Raw genomic sequence first — 22,114 nt, 5'->3', positions numbered from 1 at the left:
TTATTATTATTATTATTATTATTTACATGAATATTAGGACTCAGCTAAGAGCCCCGTGGTCGTCAACCCACGCTCCCTAGTTAGGAGCGCCTGACGCCCCTTTCAGTCGCCTCTTTTGACAGGTAGGGGATACCGTGAGTGTTGTTCTATTGCCCCCACCCACGGGGGGAAATCTATTTTGGGTTGTGACTATGAGGCCCTTAGCTGGGTCTTGCCATTGATTTCAGTATGCTAGCCCATCCGACCTCACCTGGTCAACACTTGTTCTTTTCCGACCGCGATGGCATTAGTGCATTCGAGGTCTAGGTAGTTTTTCATTTCCACGCACTTTGTGGCCTTCATCTTTCTTTTGCCGATACCTTCATTTTCGAAGTGTTGGTCCCCTTCCATTTGTTTTCTTCTCATTATTTTTTATAAAGGTTGGTTGTCCAGTTGCACTTCCTCTTAAAACAATAATCACCACCACCACTTTGTACTATACAGCTGCATGGGTTATCAATAAACTAGTTAAGAGTTGCCAAGAACATCACTCTTGATGCATACGTGCAGAATATTTTTGCCTTATAACCCAAAGAAATACCACATGAATGGATAACAACAGTTACCACACATAATTTAATGCACTCAACTCAAGAGGCATTCAGTGTTTGTCCACATACTGGGGTAACCTTTTAGAAACGCAGTATCGGAAATTACTTTCTTAATAAAGAAAACGCTGAAGGTAATTTATTACAACCGTCGTTTAGTACTTTAAATACAGTACTTCAAGTTCAGTATTTCATGTACCGGTAATCATAATATGACACAGGTACTGTACAGATTTCTATGCTTCTGTCAATAAGATTACGTATTTGACAGATGATATTAATAAGAAACACAGTAAAAGGAACTAAAAGAGATGAACATGAGTTTTTCTGTTGATTCTTGTTTCTCAAAAGAGAAGAAAGAAAAATGAATTTCAGGCTCTGTTAAATATCTTCCTATTCAAATAGCTGTGAATGTATTCATATCATTTAAGTGTTATACTGAGCCCTATCCTACCGGCCCATAATAATAATTAGAGTATTATTTGACCCAATATGGAAAATGTATTCATAAAAGTTACAGTCTAACATGTTAAAGCATCGTATCCCAAGATAGTTGATACCGAATGTTGAGCAAGACAGTGAGTCGCTGGATATTGCTTCATATTTCCGTATGACCGTGAGAAAGGGTGGAGTAACCAAGCGCTGGCAAGGATCGACACGTGTATTAGATGCTGACCAAGCAATATATTTCAGCCAATGGAAATTAAGGACTTGGGAAACATGGAGGCCACACCGCGCCAAATCTTAATTCCAGAATGACCAACGTGCTCAGTTGCTAAAGTCAGTTTCTGTAGGTAATTGGTTTTCCACAGTTTCAGAAGTCAGATATATTTGGAAAAGTAATATAAAAATTGGTGGAAGCGATTTGTTAGTGTTTGAGCTGTGTTTTGTAAATATATCACAAATAATATTGTGTCATCATATACGACGAATTTTCTGATTGGTGGTTGGTTCAGACACCCGGGAACCCCAGTATTAATGGCGTCACCGAAGCCTCCTCAGTAACCCAAGCTCTGGAGAGCGTCACTCTGTGTTAAATGCTTGGATGGTGCGGAAGCACAAACTCTGAATTGGTGATCGTGATTCCAGTAACAGTATCTGGTTTTAAATGATATTTAAATTGTGCAGTTGGAAGATTTTACTGTTCTTGAGTAAACGGAATAGTATATTTTAGCAGAGTTTACTTTCAATATATAAAGACGGTGCTTAGTGACCGAGATGTAGCAAGTGTAGTGGAGACGTGCTATTGTTTCACTACTTCGCGACGGGCGCGTTTCGCGAGGAACTTCCGTAACGAACCGTGTGCTGCTTTTCAAACTGTATTCTCACCCTTTAAGTGAAGTGTATTATAATTATATCAGTGTGTTTAGCTGATCTTGTTAAGAGAAAGGGTATTTCGGCTCGTAGCATTAAGCAGCGAAGATATTGTCAACCAAAGTCTTCTGTGTTCCAGTGGATTATTTTCAAGCAAGATGATGGCCATCCATCCAGGAGAAGGAAGTGCATTAACACATGTTAATGTTGTGATTAACATGGAGTAAATCCCAAAACCAGCGGGGATGTAAGCTGCTATCCTGGTATCTCGAGAGTCGTCGGATGGAATTCAGTTAAGACGCATGTGTTATTTATGGCATGATATGTAAATTATGTTAAGGTACTAGGGCAGTGTAGATAGAATGTTTAATTTTCATGTAAAGTAAGCCTGACGGCATGTGTTTGTTTGATTTTGTTAATATGATAGATTCGGATACGAGAATAATGCATGTATATTTTATTTTCATTTTGCTTTATGATTAGATGATTGGGAAAATGAGGGATTGATAGGATTAGTTGTTGTTTATTTACGTATGTTACTTAGTATAGGATATTCCGAGTTTTCCTTATTTATATGCTAGAAGGGCTAGATTGACAGGTTCATCATTATACAACGTTCCATACGTATTAGTTCATTTCATTTCGGTTATTCAGAGAGACAGGTATAGATATTCTGCATGACGCATGATTTTACGGAAGTTGACTGAAGGAGCTGCAGAACGTCGTTGTTAAAATAAGATCTTTGAGTTAAGTTGGATTCTGTTTTACCTGATGGTTTGTAAAGGACACAAACTGAGTCTCATACTGTGGAAGGCCAATGGGAATTATGAGAAACTAGCGAATGTACCCGTGCTTCGCTACGGTATTCTACATTGTATTCGAATATCGAAGTAAATAGTGTGCATGCAGTAAATAAGATTGTTTTAAAATTGCATGTCTCTTAGCGTTATCCGAGAAAGAGCATGGGGAGATCCCCGTACGTTGTTTCCAATGTAAAGTGTTTGTTATGGATTTGTGATATAACGGCAGGCTCACTTGCCTACTGCCATTCACAATCGAGTTGGGAAGTTTATAATATTATAACTGCAGGCCCCATTGCCTACTATACGGACAGAATCGATTTGGGGAGTTTTCGTTAAAATGGCAGCCCCCCTTTCCTACTTCCAGACAGATTACAGTTTTTATTATAATGGCAGGCAATTACCCTACTACCACTCGAAATTGAGTTGTGCAGTTATCATTATAATGCCAGGCACATTTTCCTACTTACAGCCAGCTTACTGCCAGTCACACCAAGTTGGTGAGTTTCCATCAAAATAGCAGGCCAGTATGCCTAATGCCAGTCACATTTTAGATGAGGACATTTCTTTATAATGGCGGGCACCCTTGCCTACTGCCAAACACAATCGGGTAGGGGAGTTTTAAACAAAACTGCATGCTCACTTGCCTTCTGCAAGTCAAATCGAGAAGTGAACTATTCATTACAATTGTAGACCTTCCTTACTAATGACAGTTACACAGGAGTTGGAGAAGGAACCCTTTCATACTGCCAGTCAAAGTCGGTGTGGGGAGTACTGATTACAATAGCAGACCCACCCTTTCTCGATCGCTACAAATCGACATCAGTGAATATATATAGATCGACATACGAAAGTATATGCGTGTTTACAATATTGAAGACCTTCATTTACAGATTAACTGCTACTAAACGTACGTCATATCGACAAAGGATTATACCATAAGACACGCCGGATTTAGTGGCCTAAATGGCTGGTCCTATGATATGTCATCTATTCTTGGGTCAGATTGAGTTAGAAACGTGGAACAGAGTAACGTTCTTGTAAGATAATCTCGCATTACATTACTTTTCGGATAATTATATGACAGCTACATACGTAGCATTTGGCTCATATATGGCTACTGGGTGGGCCAATTTTCGTGAAGAGTTTGATGATTCTGTATTTCATATAAGTAATCGAATGTATGAATTATGCATGTGAAAATTCAAAATTGACTTAACATCCATTAATAGAGAAAAATCAAACGTAAAAGGGATACAGATACGGCAAAAAGTCATAAGACCAAGGTTGTAGATCATTCCAAATTGAACGGACATTGTGCAATCTGTTATGTGATAGGAATTTCCGAAGGTCTGCACCATCATTAAAATTTCCTGCATATTTCGATATTCTTCGGGGATAAAAAGTGAAAAATTTAATGATCTTGGATGTTTTCCGTTCGTTACAGGCTAAAACGTATAATTTTGTCAAATTTCAATTATCTTCTTTTTCTTCTGGCAGATTATGCCGCAATCTGGATTTTGGGCGAGGCGGGTAAAAATTAGGACTTTCAGGAAACTAAACCAAAAATTATGCAGATGGTCATTATTACCCCTTAAATGGAAAGCTGTACGAAAATTTCGCCAAAATAGTCAGTGTAGAGGCACACAGTCGTTACGATTTGATTTATATAGATAAGGAATCTGCTCCATGTAAAACACCTTTTTGGCTATGTCCGCTGGACTTAACCTGCAAAACTGACCATTCATGATATCTCCCTTATTAATCCTCCTGACGAAAAAATGCACATGCAAAAAAGGTTTAGAGGTGGAATTCCATCACGTTTGGTCGATTTCCAGTCAGGTTGGTCTTGTTCTGTATATATTATGGAAGAGTAAAATCACCATTTCGGTTCCCTATAAACCGCCAGTCCATTCCGGAACATGAAATGTTATTTACGTTTAAAACCTACCTTTGGACAGGTGGATGCTAAATATGAATTTTGGTTCGAATGTCTTCAGTAGTTTTCAAGTTGTAAGGAATACGCTTTACACGCACCCGCTCGTGAGTTAAGTCCGATGGGACTTGTACAAAAAAACGGTCCGTTAATGATATCTCCCTTATTAATCCTCGTATCGAAATGATGCACATGAGAAAAAAGGTTTAGAAATTAATTTCTGCCAAGGCAGGTAGATTTAAATTAACGTTGGTTGTGTATGTTTTGTGGAAGTGCAAAATCACTGTTTCGGTTTCGTATAAACCCCCAGTCAGTTCAGGGATTTAGAAACAATATTTGCCCTAAAACCTATCAAGGACAGGTGTATTCTAAATATGAGTATTGGTGGAAATACATCCAGTAGTTTGTAGCACTCGCGTACATACGGCGTAATTAAGGAAGAAAATAATACAGTTAAGAAAGTTGAAAATAATAGAAAATGGATTATAACTGAGGACAGCCTGATAACGACAAATATGTAAATGCCAAATTAATGTATTGGAAAATCAAATGCCCCTCAAGAAATTATGCTAGTGTGAGTTATGGATATAATAAAGCGGTAACAGAGGAGAAATTTAGGTCCATTGATTCCTAGGTAAACAAATAATAAGAAGATGACTAATGGTGTTATTACTTAATCTATTCGAAGGCGGTTATAACATCCAACGATATTCCGCCAATATCCCGCAGATAGGCCGATTGACGCCTCTCTTGCCTTCTACCCAAGGAACAACCACGAATTTTAAAGCATGATGAGGAAAATGGCAATACGTTACTTCCCTGCTGGCATGCAGTCAGAGACGTTGCCATGGTAACCTGTAGGTTCGTTGTCGGTCTGTCGGTCACTCAATGCAGAGCATGGTACCAGCAGAAAATTGTATATTTCTCCGTCATGTAAAGAGTAAGGTAAATTATGAACATAACGAAAGTTGTTTATAATGAAGAGACGTTTCACGTACGGTAAACGAAATTTACAGAAAATCAATAGTATAAGAGAAAATGGAGGAAAACCATTCTGGTTTTCCTATAAACCCCCCGTCTATTCAAAGATTTTAAAATGATATGCATATTGAAACCTTCCCCGGGATGAGTATACTCTAAATATGAAGTTTAGTTGAGATCTATCCAGCCGTTTCGACGTGATGGTGGAAAAACCATTCTGGTTTTCCTATAAACCCCGTGTATTCAAAGATGTTAAAATGATATGCATATCGAAACCTTCCCCGGGATGAGTATACTCTAAATATGAAATTTGGTTGAGATCTATCCAGCCGTTTCGACGTGATGGTGGAAAAACCATTCTGGTTTTCCTATAAACCCCCCGTGTATTCAAAGATTTTAAAATGATATGCATATCGAAACCTTCCCCGGGAGGAATATACTCTAAATATGAAGTTTGGTTGAGATCTATCCAGCCGTTTCGACGTGATGGTGGAAAAAACATTCTGGTTTTCCTATAAACCCCCGTGTATTCAAAGATTTTAAAATGATATGCGTATCGAAACCTTCCCCGGGAGGAGGATACTCTAAATATGAAGTTTAGTTGAGATCTATCGAGCCGTTTCGACGTGATGGTGGAAAAACCATTCGGGTTTTCCTATAAACCCCATCTATTCAAAGATTTTAATATGATATGCATATCGAAACCTTCCCCGGGATGAGTATAATCTAAATATGAAATTTGGTTGAGATCTATCCAGCCGTTTTGACGTGATGGTGGAAAAACCATTCGGGTTTTCCTATAAATCCCCCGTGTATTCAAAGATTTTAAAATGATATGCATATCGAAACCTTCCCCGGGAGGAGTATACTCTAAATATGAAGTTTGGTTGAGATCTATCCAGCCGTTTCGACGTGATGGTGGAAAAACCATTCTGGTTTTCCTATAAACCCCCCGTGTATTCAAAGATTTTAAAATGATATGCATATCGAAACCTTCCCCGGGAGGAGTATACTCTAAATATGAAGTTTGGTTGAGATCTATCCAGCCGTTTCGACGTGATGGTGGAAAAACCATTCTGGTTTTCCTATAAACCCCCATGTATTCAAAGATTTTTAAAATGATATGCATATCGAAACCTTCCCCGGGATGAGTATACTCTAAATATGAAGTTTGGTTGAGATCTATCCAGCCGTTTCGACGTGATGGTGGAACAGACAAACAGACAAACAAACAGACACGAACAATTTTATTTGTATAGATAATGAGATAAAGATTGCATGCCGAATTATAATGTATTAATGCAGGCTGATTGTATGCCTTGTAAAGAGAAAGAATATTGTGCAGATGTGTGTGCCTGCTAAGTGTCTTCTGAATGTTATTGTGATCAGAATGGACAGTATTAATTCCAGACTATTTATTGAGTCTGATGATATTCAATGGTAAAAGCATGCTAAGAAGGTATGAATATACGTGAGTTTCCGTGTATCCGGCGAAAGGCGTTATCTCATGGCAAGCTGATTTCTGGCCTGTGTTTATCTGTAGGTGTGAAGGAGACGAAACTTCCTAGTGACAGCCTCGGGTGACAGAATCCAAACTTTAGCATAGTGTTGAGTTCAACATTTCTTTTCAGCTCGTAATCTACCCGGAAGTACATGACGGATGACCGCGCTGTTGAGCGCTCAAATGCAGCAGAAGGAGGCAATGTTGCCCATTGCTTTCTTCGTGATATCAAGGGTTATTTATATGTCTTTCCCTTACAGGTTGATGTGTTAAATTGTTATTTGTGATTGTATACCTTGTCTTGTTGTTTTAAAAGGGAATAGCCCGAGTGCTGAAGTATTGATGGTTTATCTAGTTCTGTCTAGATTTTTTGCAGTGAACCGGGTTTCACATTAGAATCTGTGTAGCATTTAAGACTTTAATCGATATCCGATGTATATAGATGTGTTTAGTTTGATTATTTGAATTGTTGTAAATATAGCATAGGATATGCCCCTAGTATTTTGCATAACTTACATAGCGTCCATTGCGTCTTAATTATTTTCCTTTTCGTAGTAACATTTCTTTATTATGTAATTTCTTTTTAACCTTTGTATTTCGACGACTCTCGGATTTAATTTAAATTTGGAAACCGTATCGTTGTGATGCGATAGTGTGTAACTCCATACGGAAATACCCTATGTCAGTGTTTGCGTACACTTGTTGCCAGACAATATAAACATTGGACTATAAGAAGCAGCTCAGTCTTGATGTATATAATGTTCTTTGATGAACTTGATTTTTGATTTCAAATTTTGTCTTTCCATTCAAGTAACGTTTTGATTTCCATTTATTTTCTACATTTTTGAGTTCATTTTGACATATTATTTTTCTTGATTTAATTGTTTTCTCGTAATATGATCGGGGATATTTATCAATAAATCCATCTTACCCCCTATGATTGTTTCTCATTCGTGTTATACCTCCATTTCCTGTCATTGATTGACATTTTAGAGTAGAACTTCGACTTTTTATCCTGACCCAACCGACAACCTACCCACACTCTGCCCAACCCTGAGTTAGTCGGATGTTCATACAGGAATGGAGGCATCGTCCTAGAGGGTATTTACCCCTGGGTACGGTACAATACAGTTATATATACATGACCAGTAGATGCCCAATTAAATTCTTTATGAAAAATACTTGGTATTTTGTTTTTATTTCAATGTACGGTACCGAAATCCTCTAAATTCGAATACATTTGCCTTTGGTTACGCTCGCTTAAAGACCCAATATGGCGGCTCCATAAGTAGCATTCGTGACTTGACCTCCCTAGACAGACCTTGCAGCTGTCAAGTGGATGAACCTTCCTCTTATTAGAGCTTCGCGACTGTATATATTAGACTGTGATATTACTTCATTGTGGCTTTATCCCAGCGTGAGGAGGAGATCTGATCGGCTTATTACGTCCTCTAAACATTTTGTACTCGGATGGTAAAGGTTGCAAATTGGGCAGTGGATCGCTCCTTATTTATAAGGAGAGGAAATCAAAATTCTGAGATTTTGCCGATGATTTTGTTATTTTATCTGAGTCTGCAGAAGATCTGGAGAAATTGTTGAACGGTCTGCACACAATCTAGGTGAAGGAGTACAAGATGAAACTATATAAGTCCAAAACAAAGGTAATGGAGTGCAGTGGAACGAAGTCAGGTGATGTAGGAACAATTAGATTAGAAAATGAAGTCTTAAAGGAAGTAGATGAATATTGTTATATAGGTATGTGAGGATCTTCAAAAGGCAGAAGTATTCAGTCAGCAGTATGTAAAGATTGTTGGTTACAAGGATAATGTCGAGATAGAGGAGGAGACTAAGGCCAAAGAAGTAATAAAATTTACATATGATAACAATGACATTTACAATAAGATACAAATTTGAAAACTAGAAAAGCGGCTGGAATTGATCAGATTTCTGGGGATATACTAAAGACAATGGGTTGGGATATAGTACCATATCTGAAGTACTTATTTGATTATTGTTTGGTCGGAGGAGCTATACCAGATGAATGGAGAGTTGCTATAGTAGCCCCTATATATAAAGGAAAGGGTGATAAACATAAAGCTGAAAATTACAGGCCAGTAAGTTTGACATGCATTGTATGTAAGCTTTGGGAAGGCATTCTTTCTGATTATATTAGACATGTTTGTGAAATTAATAACTGGTTCGATAGAAAGCAATTCGGTTTTAGGAAAGGTTATTCCACTGAAGCTCAACTTGTAGGATTCCAGCAAGATATAGCAGATATCTTGGATTCTGGAGGTCAAATGGACTGTATCGCGATTTACCTGTCTAAAGCATTTGATAGGGAAGATCATGGGAAACTACTGGCAAAAATGAGTGCAATTGGACTAGACAAAAGAGTGACTGAATGGGTTGCTATATTTCTAGAAAATAGATCTCAGAGAGTTAGAGTAGGTGAAGCTTTGTCTGACCCTGTAATAGTTGAGAGGGGAGTTCCTCAGGGCAGTGGTATCGGACCTTTATGTTTTCTTATATACATATAAATGATATGAGTAAAGGAGTGGAATCGGAGGTAAGGCTTTTTGCGGATGATGTTATTCTCTATAGAGTGATAAATAAGTTACAAGATTGGGAGCAACTGCAACGTGACCTCGAAAATGTTGTGAGATGGACAGCAGGCAATGGTATGTTGATAAACGGGGTTAAAAGTCAGGTTGTGAGTTTCACAAATTGGAAAAGTCCTCTCAGTTTTAATTACTGCGTTGATGGGGTGAAAGTTCCTTTTGGGGATCATTGTAAGTATCTAGGTGTTAATATAAGGAAAGATCTTCATTGGGGTAATCACATAAATGGGATTGTAGATAAAGGGTACCGATCTCTGCACATGGTTATGAGGGTGTTTACGGGTTGTAGTAAGGATATAAAGGAGAGTGCATATAAGTCTCTGGTAAGACCCCAACTAGAGTATGGTTCCAGTGTATGGGACCCTCACCAGGATTACCTGATTCAAGAACTGGAAAAAATCCAAAGAAAAGCAGCTCTATTTGTTCTGGGTGATTTCCGACAAAAGAGTAGCGTTACAAAAATGTTGCAATGTTTGGGTTGGGAAGAATTGAGAGAAAGAAGAAGAGCTGCTCGACTAAGTGGTATGTTCCGAGCTGTCAGCGGAGAGATGGCGTGGAATGACATTAGTAGACGAATAAGTCTGAATGGCGTTTATAAAAGTAGGAAAGATCACAATATGAAGATAAAGTTGGAATTCAAGAGGACAAACTGGGGCAAATATTCATTTATAGGAAGGGGAGTTAGGGATTGGAATAACTTACCAAGGGAGATGTTCAATACATTTCCAATTTCTTTGAAATCATTTCGGAAAAGGCTAGGAAAGCAACAGATAGGGAATCTGCCACCTGGGCGACTGCCCTAAATGCAGATCAGTATTGATTGATCAGGTAGTAGAATAATTAACGGTGGCAGAAGTAAGGTGGACATAAAATGCAGACTATAATCAGCAAGGAATTTGTTCACTTCGATCGTTGATATATGAATTAGAAATATGTCGATAACTAGCTCAGAAAGAAAGGGAATAGGAGCTTTTGAAATGTGGTGTTACAGAAGATTGCTGAAATTGAAATGAGTAGATAGAATCACAAATGAAGAGATTCTGATTCGAATTGGTAAGAGAGATCGATTTGGCTAAATTTGACTAGAAGAAGAGATAGAAACATAGGACACATTTTAAGATACCCAGGACGTGTTCTGTTGGTTTATGGGGCAAGTCTAGTCAGAACGGTAGAGGTAGACCAAAGCATGACTACGACAAGCAGATTAGAGCAGGTGTAGGATGTAGTAGTTGCGTAGTAAGCAAAAGGTTAACACAGGATAGGGTGGTATGCAGAGCTGCATCAAACCAGTCTACGGACAATACTAATTACATAACTCCCCCCGTGGCACTACAGCCCTTGAAGGGCCTTGGCCTACCAAGCGACTGCTGCTCAGCCCGAAGGGGACTATCACGTAGCATGTGCAATGTTACCGAACTTCCTAGCCATTATTCCGGTATGCTATTTTATCGGGACGCATCTATCGGAGATGAGTGGCAGCAGAAGGGACAATCACATCACAACGATGGTTAATGTATTGTTATTGTTGACCAGTTTTATAAGCTTTCGATACTGTAGGCCTTCACATTTAGTTTCCATCCGACTCTTGGATATTAGAGCATCTCTAAAGGCAGTGCTTCCTTCTTTCATGACCCTCTCTTGTCTTATTCTTCAAGCGATCGTTCCTTCACGATTCTTTCTCATTATTATAATGATCTTCACAATTTTCCTAGTCATATGGACCGATGACCGCGCGGTTTTACACCATAAGACAATCATAACAAAATCCATCGCCAGTCAACACGACTAAACAATATTTCCACCTTAGCGATGCTCGGCGTTGATACGAATTAAGCTAAAACTGTATAAGATATAAAAGTTTATTCTGTATACCTTTTGTTTCTTGCTATTGGCTATAGTCGCATCGACACAGATAGGTCTTATGGCGACAATGGGATTTGGAAGGAAGCGGCCGTGGCCTTAATTAAGGTACAGCCCCAGCATTTGCCTGATGTGAAAATGGGAAACCACGGAAAACCATCTTCAGGACTGCCGACAGTGGGGTTCGAATCCACTATCTCCCGAATACTGGATACTGACCGCACTTAAGCGACTGCAGCTATTGAGCTCGGTAATGACTTTTGTTATGTAATACTTTTCTATAGGACCAATAATATCGGTAAGTTTTTTGTAAGTTTTGTGAAAGCATACTTTCTGATTACATTAGACATGTTTGCGAAATTAATAACTGGTTTGACAGATGAGAGTTTGGTTTTAGGAAAGGTTATTCCACTGAAGCCCAACTTGTAGGATTCCAGCAAGATATAGCAGATATCCTGGATTCAGGAGGCCAATTGGACTGTATCGCGATTGACCTGCCTAAGGCATTTGATAGGGTGGAAAATGGGAGACTACTGGCGAAAATGAGTGCAATTGGACTTGACAAAAGAGTGACTGAATGGGTGGCTCTGTTTCTAGAAAACAGAACTCAGAGAATTAGAGTAGGTGAAGCTTTATCTGTCCCTGTAATAATTAAGAGAGGAATTATTCAAAGCAATATTATTGGATCTTTATGTCTTGTTATATATTATCACCTTCCGTTCCATTATATCCCATAACTCATGGGACCATGCGACAACACATATTTACCCCGACCGGGTCTTAACACATGGAACCATGCGCTACAGAAAACAACAGTCAAGGGACCTTTTCTGCCTAGTGACAAATGCCGCCTCAGTTGGATTTTAATGACTAATCCGAACACATGAGATTACAAATGCCCATTACAGCATAGCGAGGTCTACCGCTATCCTTCCGTTCCAAGATATGAGCACAAGCCTCTCAAGGGCATGGTGCGTCCGCGGATACGAACTAGAACCAACTTATATCAAACTTATAGGCATAAAATGAAAGGAAGAGGTCAGGATGCTAATATCGGCAAAGATAGGCACAAATAAATTTTCCTAAAGATTTAATTAGCTCTCGTTGAAACATACTTTTCACTCTACAACCTTGATGATTAAGTTTTAAATAAATACATTTGACACTCAACAAAGCAACGGGAAATCAGGTCCGTGTTGTCACTCAAGTAAACTTTTCGATCCACATCTTCACAAGTGTCTCTATGTGAACTACTGAAATTACGGCATTGAATTTAATGAGAGAACAAATCACACATTTATAAATTAAGCACTTGAGTGTTACTTCATTTCCATCCAAACAAATCGGAGTAGGTTGAATTACCTTTCTAAAGTTACACTTTGTATAACTGGTTTTGTTGTTAATCGGCCCGATGTTTTATTTCAGCTGTTGAATACGAAAAACAATATCATAATAAAACCCTTGTCTATTCACAGTGATAAGCTACGACCTTGCAAATGCGAAATATTCCCCGGGATTGACTCCCAATTTACATATTCAAAACATTGATTTACTCTGAGATTAGTCTTAGAGTGGCCGCCTAAATTAAACATAGCACGATAGATTATATATTAAAAATATATAAAATTAGAAAAACAATAAGCAAATTCTACGGAATTACAACATAATCCTACAAATAATAAAAATGAAAATGATCAACTGCAAAATGGCCTCGATAATGTCGTGAGGTAGACAGTAGGCAATGGTATGATGATAAATAGGGTTAAAAGTCAGGTCGTGAGTTTCACAAATAGGAAACGTCCTCTCAGTTTTAATTACTGCGTTGATGGGGTGAAAGTTCCCTTTATGATCATTGTAAATACCTAGGTCTCAATATCAGGAAAGATCTTCGTTGGGGTATTCATATAAATATGATCGTTAATAAAGGGTACAGACCTCTGCACATGGTTATGAGGATATATGAGACCCTCACCAGGACTACTTGATTCAAGTACTGGAAAGAATCCAAAGAAAAGCAGCTCGATTTGTTCTGGGTGATTTCCGACAAAAGAGTAGCGTTACAACAAAAATGTTGCAAAGTTTCGGCTGGGAAGACTTGGGAGAAAGAAGACGAGCTGCTCGACTAAGTGGTATGTTCCGAGCTGTCACTGGGTGGAATGACATCAGTAGACGAATATGTTTGAGTGATGTCTTTAAAAGGAGGAGACATCACATTATGAAAATAAACCTGGAATTCAAGAGGACAAATTGGGGCAAATATTCGTTTATAGGCAAGGGAGTTAAGAATTGGAATAACTTACCAAAGGAGATGTTCAATAAATTACCAATTTCTTTGCGATCATTTAAGAAAAGGCTAGGAAAACAACATATGGGGAATCTACTGGAACCTTTCCCACCGTCCCCCATGACTCATGGGACCATGTGACAACCAACCAACCCTTTCGGGTCACGAACACATGGGACCATGCTCCACGGAAGTCGATAGTCAAGGGACCTTTTCGGCCTGTGCCGATTTCCCCCTCATTGGGATTGTATATTTAATCCACTCACATGAGAAGTTACCGGCCATGCGGCTCAGCTAGGTCAAAGCTACTCTTCGTTCCTGAGGTCTGAACACGGACTCCTCAGGGCCGAAGACCGTTCGCGGCATGTAAAGGCTATCATACATAAACTATCTTAAAGGCCTACAATGGACGGAAGAGGATTCTGGATGCATGCTTTTCGGTATAGATAGGCACGAAATAGTTTAGAACAATTTTCTATTCACTCGGTGAAATATACAAAATTTACATACACTCTTGATACTTATTACACAATTGATATAAGCAATCACTTATTTCAGCAGCGGAAAAATCCGTGCTGCCATTGACATTAGCTGTTACCTCCACATTCCACAGACAAAATCTATGTGGACGGCAACGTTAGCTGGTACTATCTCTAATCCAATAAATTTTCCTTTTTGACACAGACGTTAATATCCATATCCCTCTCTACCAAAACAGAGAATAACCGAGAGGTTGTTAATATGATCTCACCTTTTCACATACTATCACTTTGAATTGCCTGTGCCCTACATTGCTTACATAAAGACTACATTGGTTTGGATGTATGCTGCACAGCTTATTTTGTGTATTATCGCGATTGTTTTGTGCGTGCTATCACCCGGTTTACCATAAACCACTGAGTACGACATACACAATAAAATGACCCTACCATATCCAAAAAAACAAAACAAGCCATGTTTCCCCCAATGCGAGTATTCCATGGGACTGAATCCCGTATTACACGTTAAAATATATTTACACAAAAGAAAAATGTCCGCTTTTTGAATGGTCGGCTAACTTAAGGTATCAATAAAGTAAATATTAAAACCGGATTAATCCGAACATATGAGAAATCCATCACTAATTCACGGAAAAGAAAAATAAATGGACTCAAGTCTTCCATAAAATTAAACACAGACTTGAACTACGAACTATCACTTGCAATCACTACCAGTGGACTTTTACGAAGTCTAGATTCAAATCGACATCGATTACAAGTAAACAAAAACACATCCTGGAAAAGAAATATATCAAACACATGTATCAATAAATACAATGGCTGTAGTTGATCCGTTGTAACCCGCTATCTTAGCGAGCTGTTGATCCCTGCTGTGCTCACACGAGGTTTGAACCTGAGACTCTGGTCGTCTCCATCCAGGATACTGTAATCAATCCCTAATTAGTCTAATCATGTATCGAACAGTCATAACAAAAATAAACGTTTATATTGCTCTGTGGGTCATGGTCTACGGCGTGGCAATTAAAGAACTTGCTGTCTTTATCCTCAAAAGAAAACAGACTGTTGGTCCGACCAACCTTTCTGCTTGTATCTATTCCTCCCTGTTCCAGACTCTCCCCCTCTCAGCCATAACTCACGGCTGACACTCGTCCCACTGTCCGGAGACTAAAGACACTATTCAACCTGCTTCCCGCTAGGATTTTTTTGTGTTTATCAAATTAATTCATTAGAAACTGGCACATTTTATTCAATGCTCGGGCCAGCCCACATACATTCAGTACACGAGAATCATTTCTCAAATTCGACCGTTAATTCACATCTCATTCTCTCATATCTCTGGAGGTCTGGGGTTCGACTTGTATCTTCTCTCCTTCCAAAAGTCCACCATCCGTCAGCCACTGACCACAGCAATATTCCTCTTTCTCCGCCTCTGAGGCGAGAGTGTGTACCTATCAGATACTACCCTATTGCTCGAAATCTATCGGTATAAATCATCAATCAAAATACTTTCAGTAATATAATAATAATAATAATAATAATAATAATAATAATAATAATAATAATAATAATAATCCTCTAACCTGTTGCTTGAAATGTATCGGTATCAAAACACTGATCAAGTTACATTAAGAAAATAATAATAATAATAATAATAATAATAATAATAATAATAATAATAATAATAATAATAAATTTAAGTTATTAAATCCTGCCAAACCACTAACAGACCTTCTACGTGTAACCGCACTAGTGTAGTGGAGGACAGGGGTTCAAACCTCGGCACTTCATTCCTTGAACATCTTCAGTTACAGCCAAAACGTATATTACCATGCAACAAACTACTATTTCATATCTTTACGAACATAGTGCTGATTCTAGCCCAAGCCGTTCCTTTTATACGGGCACTTGTTGATGACTCTGTCACCTCGCTAATCCCTGCGTAACTTAGGTAATTGCTCAGATGAGATCTACATCATTAATCTACATAGCATTCTACTCCTTTTCCCCCCTCAATTCCTTCTCAGCACTAAATAAACAAATTATGATAACATGCAAATATAGCCACTAAAAGGGGTCCCACATTCTATACACTAACATAGGATCACTCCCTTCCCATAGCTAATTAATTAAAACCAAAATGAATAAAAGTATTCCCGACCATTCTATGCGGATTTAGCCTATTTAATCATGTTATATATAACCCTATCCTTCATTACCGTTATTTACAAAGGGAAATACTAGCATTGGAATAGAAACATAACTTTGTACTCAACGGTTGATGTCTTCGGCCTCCTCCGAAGGTTCCGGAGGCCTACCCATGTTGGATTACTCCATGGCGCCGGATCCTGGAGTCCTGGAGTTCAGAAGTTCCATATCTTGTCTCGCGTAATCCATTTTAGTAGCACACGGATCACTGAAATTAGATTGTAATTTACACAATTTATCGATTTCTTGCTCACGTGTCACCATTCACTCCTACTACTTCTTTGTCTACCCACTGCCAGTTACATGGAGATGATTATATCGGCTACTTTCAGCTAGTCTACCCCAATTGCACTGTTAAACCGGGCATTCCCAGCATCCGCATGATGCAGAATTTTCTATCCCTATCTTCTGTATATTTTAATAGTTCAGGAACACTTCTCACTGCCTGTTAATCAGTTAATAATCTGACCTGCGCTTTGTTCAGAAAACAGCGTAGATTTATACAGTTCTTTGTCTCTACCCTACCTATTTCAAAAAGGTCTTTGAATACTGTGATTCTGTCCCTCTCACTAGTTCATTCTTACGGCTATTGATTGTTAATCTACGAGAGCGTTCTCCCACCGAAGATCTGCGTACTATCATGGACTCGTTGCTATACAAAATCCTACTTCATATTTCACGAAGTCTTAGTCTACTTTGCAACCGATATCTTAAGTACATCTCATTACCATAATCTTCTGTCGCCTATCACAAATTATAAGCGAAAAAACTGAAAAATTTCACTCCCGCTTTGTTCACATAGTATACAAAGGAGCGGTAATTCGATAGCGAACCGGCCGTCGTTTCCCGTCGAAAGCTCCTCACCGAATGCTGCAGCTCCTTAGGAAGTGCAAAAACTTATACTGAACCCGGCAGTAGGGGCGGCTAGCGAGTTCATCCCCCTCTCTTATTTCGACTGCTCCTGGATAAACCAGCCCGTCGAAATTTGTAATACGCTAGACTGTGTGGCTTGGTTATGCACAAGTGCGCTGTGCCATGCGGAGTTGAATATGTTCGGCGGATCCGCAGTAATTAATTAATCAGCTTGGAGGGGAAGTAGGGAGTCCCCGAAGGCATCTGGCTTTTCACTAAGCGTCCTTACGCTAACGCAGTTATATAAGTTGTTTACCAACGCCTTTCGTTTGGAGAGTATTTTCTATCCGAACTCCTGACTTTATAATTCCACCAAAATTCAGCACACTGCTCTGACGGGTGCAGTTTTGTTAATCAAGCCTTATTTACGCCGAAAATACATTAATTTTAGCCCGATCGCTTTGGCATCGCTGTACGCTGGCATTTGTTCTCCAATATGGAGTCGCTAAATAGTGTTCTTCTGCTGCTTCTTCTATGACGTGTGCCTAGTTCGGGGATTCTTTAAGCCACCCAGTGGGAGGGTGAGGCGCCTCTCTGGCGGGCGTCCTGTTGCACGACCTGATGCTACTCCCAACATCCACACAAAGAAAGCTTGCTGCCTGCTTCCTTACCAATCACATCACTTGAAATAAATATTAATTGTGCCGATACGGTCACACTACCACCTGGGCGACTGCCTTAAATGCAGATCAGTAGTGACTGATAGATTTTTTAAATAGGCACCTTCCCCTAAACTACCATTTCATCCAGCGTGAATGAAGGTATTTATAGTCTATAGTGTAGTTCCTTATTCCCTAACTTTACGTACCGATTTTCATTAAATTCTGTTCACCCATTTTCTCGTAGTTCGGTCTGATATAGACTTAGCAATAAAAATCGAAATTCATGAATATCTCTTTTATCGGTAAACATGTATAAAACATAAATGATCAAAAATTTTACTTTGTATAACTTTAGTTTTGTAATAAGTCTAATAATCGTATGGCCTCAGCTACCGTGTTCAAACATTTTAATTTGCCGCCATTTGGCTGTCTGTTCGTCAATTTCGACGTTCCATTTTACTCCAGGCCCACAAGATGGCAGACCGAGTACACCGAAACATTCTTGGGCGTCTATGGCTGAGACTTTAATGAATTTTGTCGGGTAAACACCAAATGTGACACGAGAGATCTTTTACATGCCGACATCGTACGACATGGAGTATCGAATGGACTTTTTCACGTCCTTCAAAAATCCGACTTCCTCTGCTGGGTTTGAACCCGCTACTTTAGGATTCGGAGGCCGAGACTCTACCACTGGTCCACAGAGGTAGCTTTCAGTTGTGTAGTATTTATCGATAGTACCACTAATAACATAGATATTTGAGAATTAAATTTTAGGCCTTCCCCTAAACTACCATTTCACTCAGCGTGAATACAATTATTTACAGCCTAGATTGTAGCGTCTCACTCCCGAAATTCACTTACTGATTTTCATTAAGTTATCTTCCGCCATTTTCTCGTGATGGCCGGAAATACAGACAGGTAGACAGTATCCAGTAATCGGGAGATAGTGGGTTCGAACCCCACTGTTGGCAGCCCTGAAGATGGTTTTTCGTGGTTTCCCATTTTCACACCAGGCAAATGCTGGGGCTGTACCTTAATTAAGGCCAAGGCTGCTTCCTTCCCATTCCTAGACCTTTCCTATCCCATTGTCGCCATAAGACCTCTCTGTGTCGGTGCGACGTAAAGCAAATAGCAAAAAAAGATAGACAGACAGACAGAGATGATGTAAATTTAAAAAGTGCATTTCCTTGTTATTGTGGACACGACCGATACATAAATTTTATATAGGGTCTAGGCATAGAAGTGATCTATCCGCTGGAGCTACGCAAGACCGGTAATTAGCATGACGACGACCTTCTTTCAACCACTCCTTAACACAACGACACACACTAGGTAGGTAACTAAAAACAAATATGTTTACTAAAATCGTATTCCATTGGCTGAGCCATTCATCAAAACAACGGTGTTTTCGTTGGCTGATGAGCAAAAGGAGTTAATTTCCGGCCATATTTTGTAGTTTGTCATATGGGTTCCCGACATCGTGTTTACAACGTAAGAGCGTGACGACTTCTTGGTTTGTAAACATCTGACTTAACCCATGTCATAAAACCGACCGCCGCTCGGGGATGGGGTAGGATGGCAACAACCATTTACAACACTACAATGTATGTTTCAAACTGTGCGTGACACTGACAGAACAAGTCTATAAGCTACCCTGAATTTGTACTTTGCCGAATGGGAATCCGCGCTTTCAATAATAAACCACCACATTATTATTTTCATTATCATCATCATCATCATCTGTTTACCCTCCAGGTTCGGTTTTTCCCTCGGACTGAGCGAGGGATCCCACCTCTACCGCCTCAAGGGCAGTGTCCTGGAACTTCAGACTCTTGGTCGGGGGATACAACTGGGGAGTATGACCAGTACCTCGCCCAGGCGGCCTCACCTCCTATGTTGAACAGGGGCCTTGTGGAGGGATGGGACGATTGGAAGGGATAGGCAAGGAAGAGGGAAGGAAGCGGCCGTGGCCTTAAGTTAGGTACCATCCCGGCATTCTCCTGGAGGAGAAGTGGAAAACCACGGAAAACCGCTTCCAGGATGGCTGAGGTGGGAATCGAACCCACCTCTACTCAGTTGACCCCCCGAGGCTGAGTGGACCCCGTTCCAGCCCTCGTACCACTTTTCAAATTTCGTGGCAGAGTCGGGAATCGAACCCGGGCCTCCGGGGGTGGCAGCTAATCACGCTAACCACTACACCACAGAGGCGGACACATTATTATTTTGCGTCAGTAAATTCTCTTTCTTAATCTGCTTACCCTCCAGGGTTCGTTCTTCCCTCGGACTCAGCGAGGGATCCCACCTTCACCGCCTCAAGGGCAGAGTCCTGGAGCTTCTGACTCTAGGTCGGGGGATACAATTGGGGAGGATGACTAACCACTACACCACAGAGGTGGACTGCGTCAGTAAATAAACAATAAATATTTTGGAAATGAAAATAATTTTGAAAAACAAACCGGGATGGTGCCACTATAAGAGTATAACGTGGCGGGATAGTTTTAAGGCATTTACAAAAAGAACCGCGATGGCATTAGCTCGTCTAATAATAATAATAATAATAATAATAATAATAATAATAATAATAATAATAATAGGTCAGTTTGGCCAGTACAGAAACAGCCTGAAGTCTCCAGAAAGCATTTAGACTAACAAGAGATCACTACAATGAACGAGTAACGTCACGTAATGCTAAATTGAAACATTACAAAACAGTTATTTTACCGGAAGCTCTATATGCATGAGAAACATTAGGAGGTCGTTCTAAAATTGCAGACAGTGAAAAACAAGAACGTAAAATTCTTTCGAAAATGAATTGGGATCAAAAGGCGAACTGCAGATCTCTATAGGCACACAGTTTCATCAATACTGTACAGAGAAGGTGTTTGACATTTTTGGACACATTTTAAGGGTGGAGAATAATAGACTCGTCCGCCTCTGTGGTGTAGTGGTTAGTGTGATTAGCTGCCACCCCCGCAGACCTGGATTCGATTCCTGGCTCTGCCACGAAATTTGAAAAATGGTACGAGGGCTGGAACGTGGTCCACTCAGCCTCGGGAGGTCAACTGAGTAGAGGTGGGTTCGATTCCCACTTCTCCTCCAGGCAAATGCCGGGATGGTACCTAACTTACGCCCACGGCCGCTTCCTTACCTCCTCCTCGTCTATCCCATCCAGTCTTCCCATTCCCCGACAATGCCCCTGTTCAGCATAGCAGGTGAGGCCACCTAGGCTAGGTACTGATCATTCTCCCCAGTTGTATCCCCCGACCCAAAGTCTCACGTTCCAGGACACTGCCCTTGCGGCGGTAGAGGTGGGATCCATCGCTGAGTCCGAGGAAAAAACCAACTCTGGAGCGTAAGCAGATTAAGAAAGAAAGAAAGGATAATAGACTGACAAGAAGATTATTCAATGTAATACATTCCCAAAACTGGAGAATAAATTGGCTGTAGGAAACAAGAGGGGACCGGGGAAGACATCGTGAGAAATCGCGAAGTCTTCGGGTCCTCAGTAAATAAACACACATTTATGGTAATCGCTAGTATCAGGACTGGTATAAAGTGGTCAGAAGAACGGAAGAGGCAACATAGTAAGTTCATGAAGAGATTTTGGAAGAATAGGAAGGCGACAGTCATCAAGCCAATGAACTAGTTCCAACGCGCTCTATGATTGGGGATAAGGAAACAAGAAGCACAATAGGGTAGTAGTAATTTACTGAACATGTAGGGTTCAGCCTCTAATACAAGTTCGCAGTCCTAGGCAGTGACGTAAATAAGAGGGGGTGAGGACATAAATGAGATAGGTGGGGGTTGGAGTGGGGGAAAGCAAGAACGTAAATGCGCTTGTACTCCTTATTAAAATATATAGGCCTACTAAAGCGTAATGAAAACATCCATCTGCAAAAAAACATCCGTTTAAAATGTTTTTTTTAAATTATTTGTGTTGTTATTAGGATTACTATTCATGTCCCCCATGTCCCCGTAGAGCCTCCCTGGATCAGGTGGCAGCGCGCC

The sequence above is a fragment of the Anabrus simplex genome, chromosome 3 (assembly GCF_040414725.1).
Source record: "Anabrus simplex isolate iqAnaSimp1 chromosome 3, ASM4041472v1, whole genome shotgun sequence".
Taxonomy (NCBI): domain Eukaryota; kingdom Metazoa; phylum Arthropoda; class Insecta; order Orthoptera; family Tettigoniidae; genus Anabrus; species Anabrus simplex.
This window is presented reverse-complemented; position numbering follows the sequence as displayed.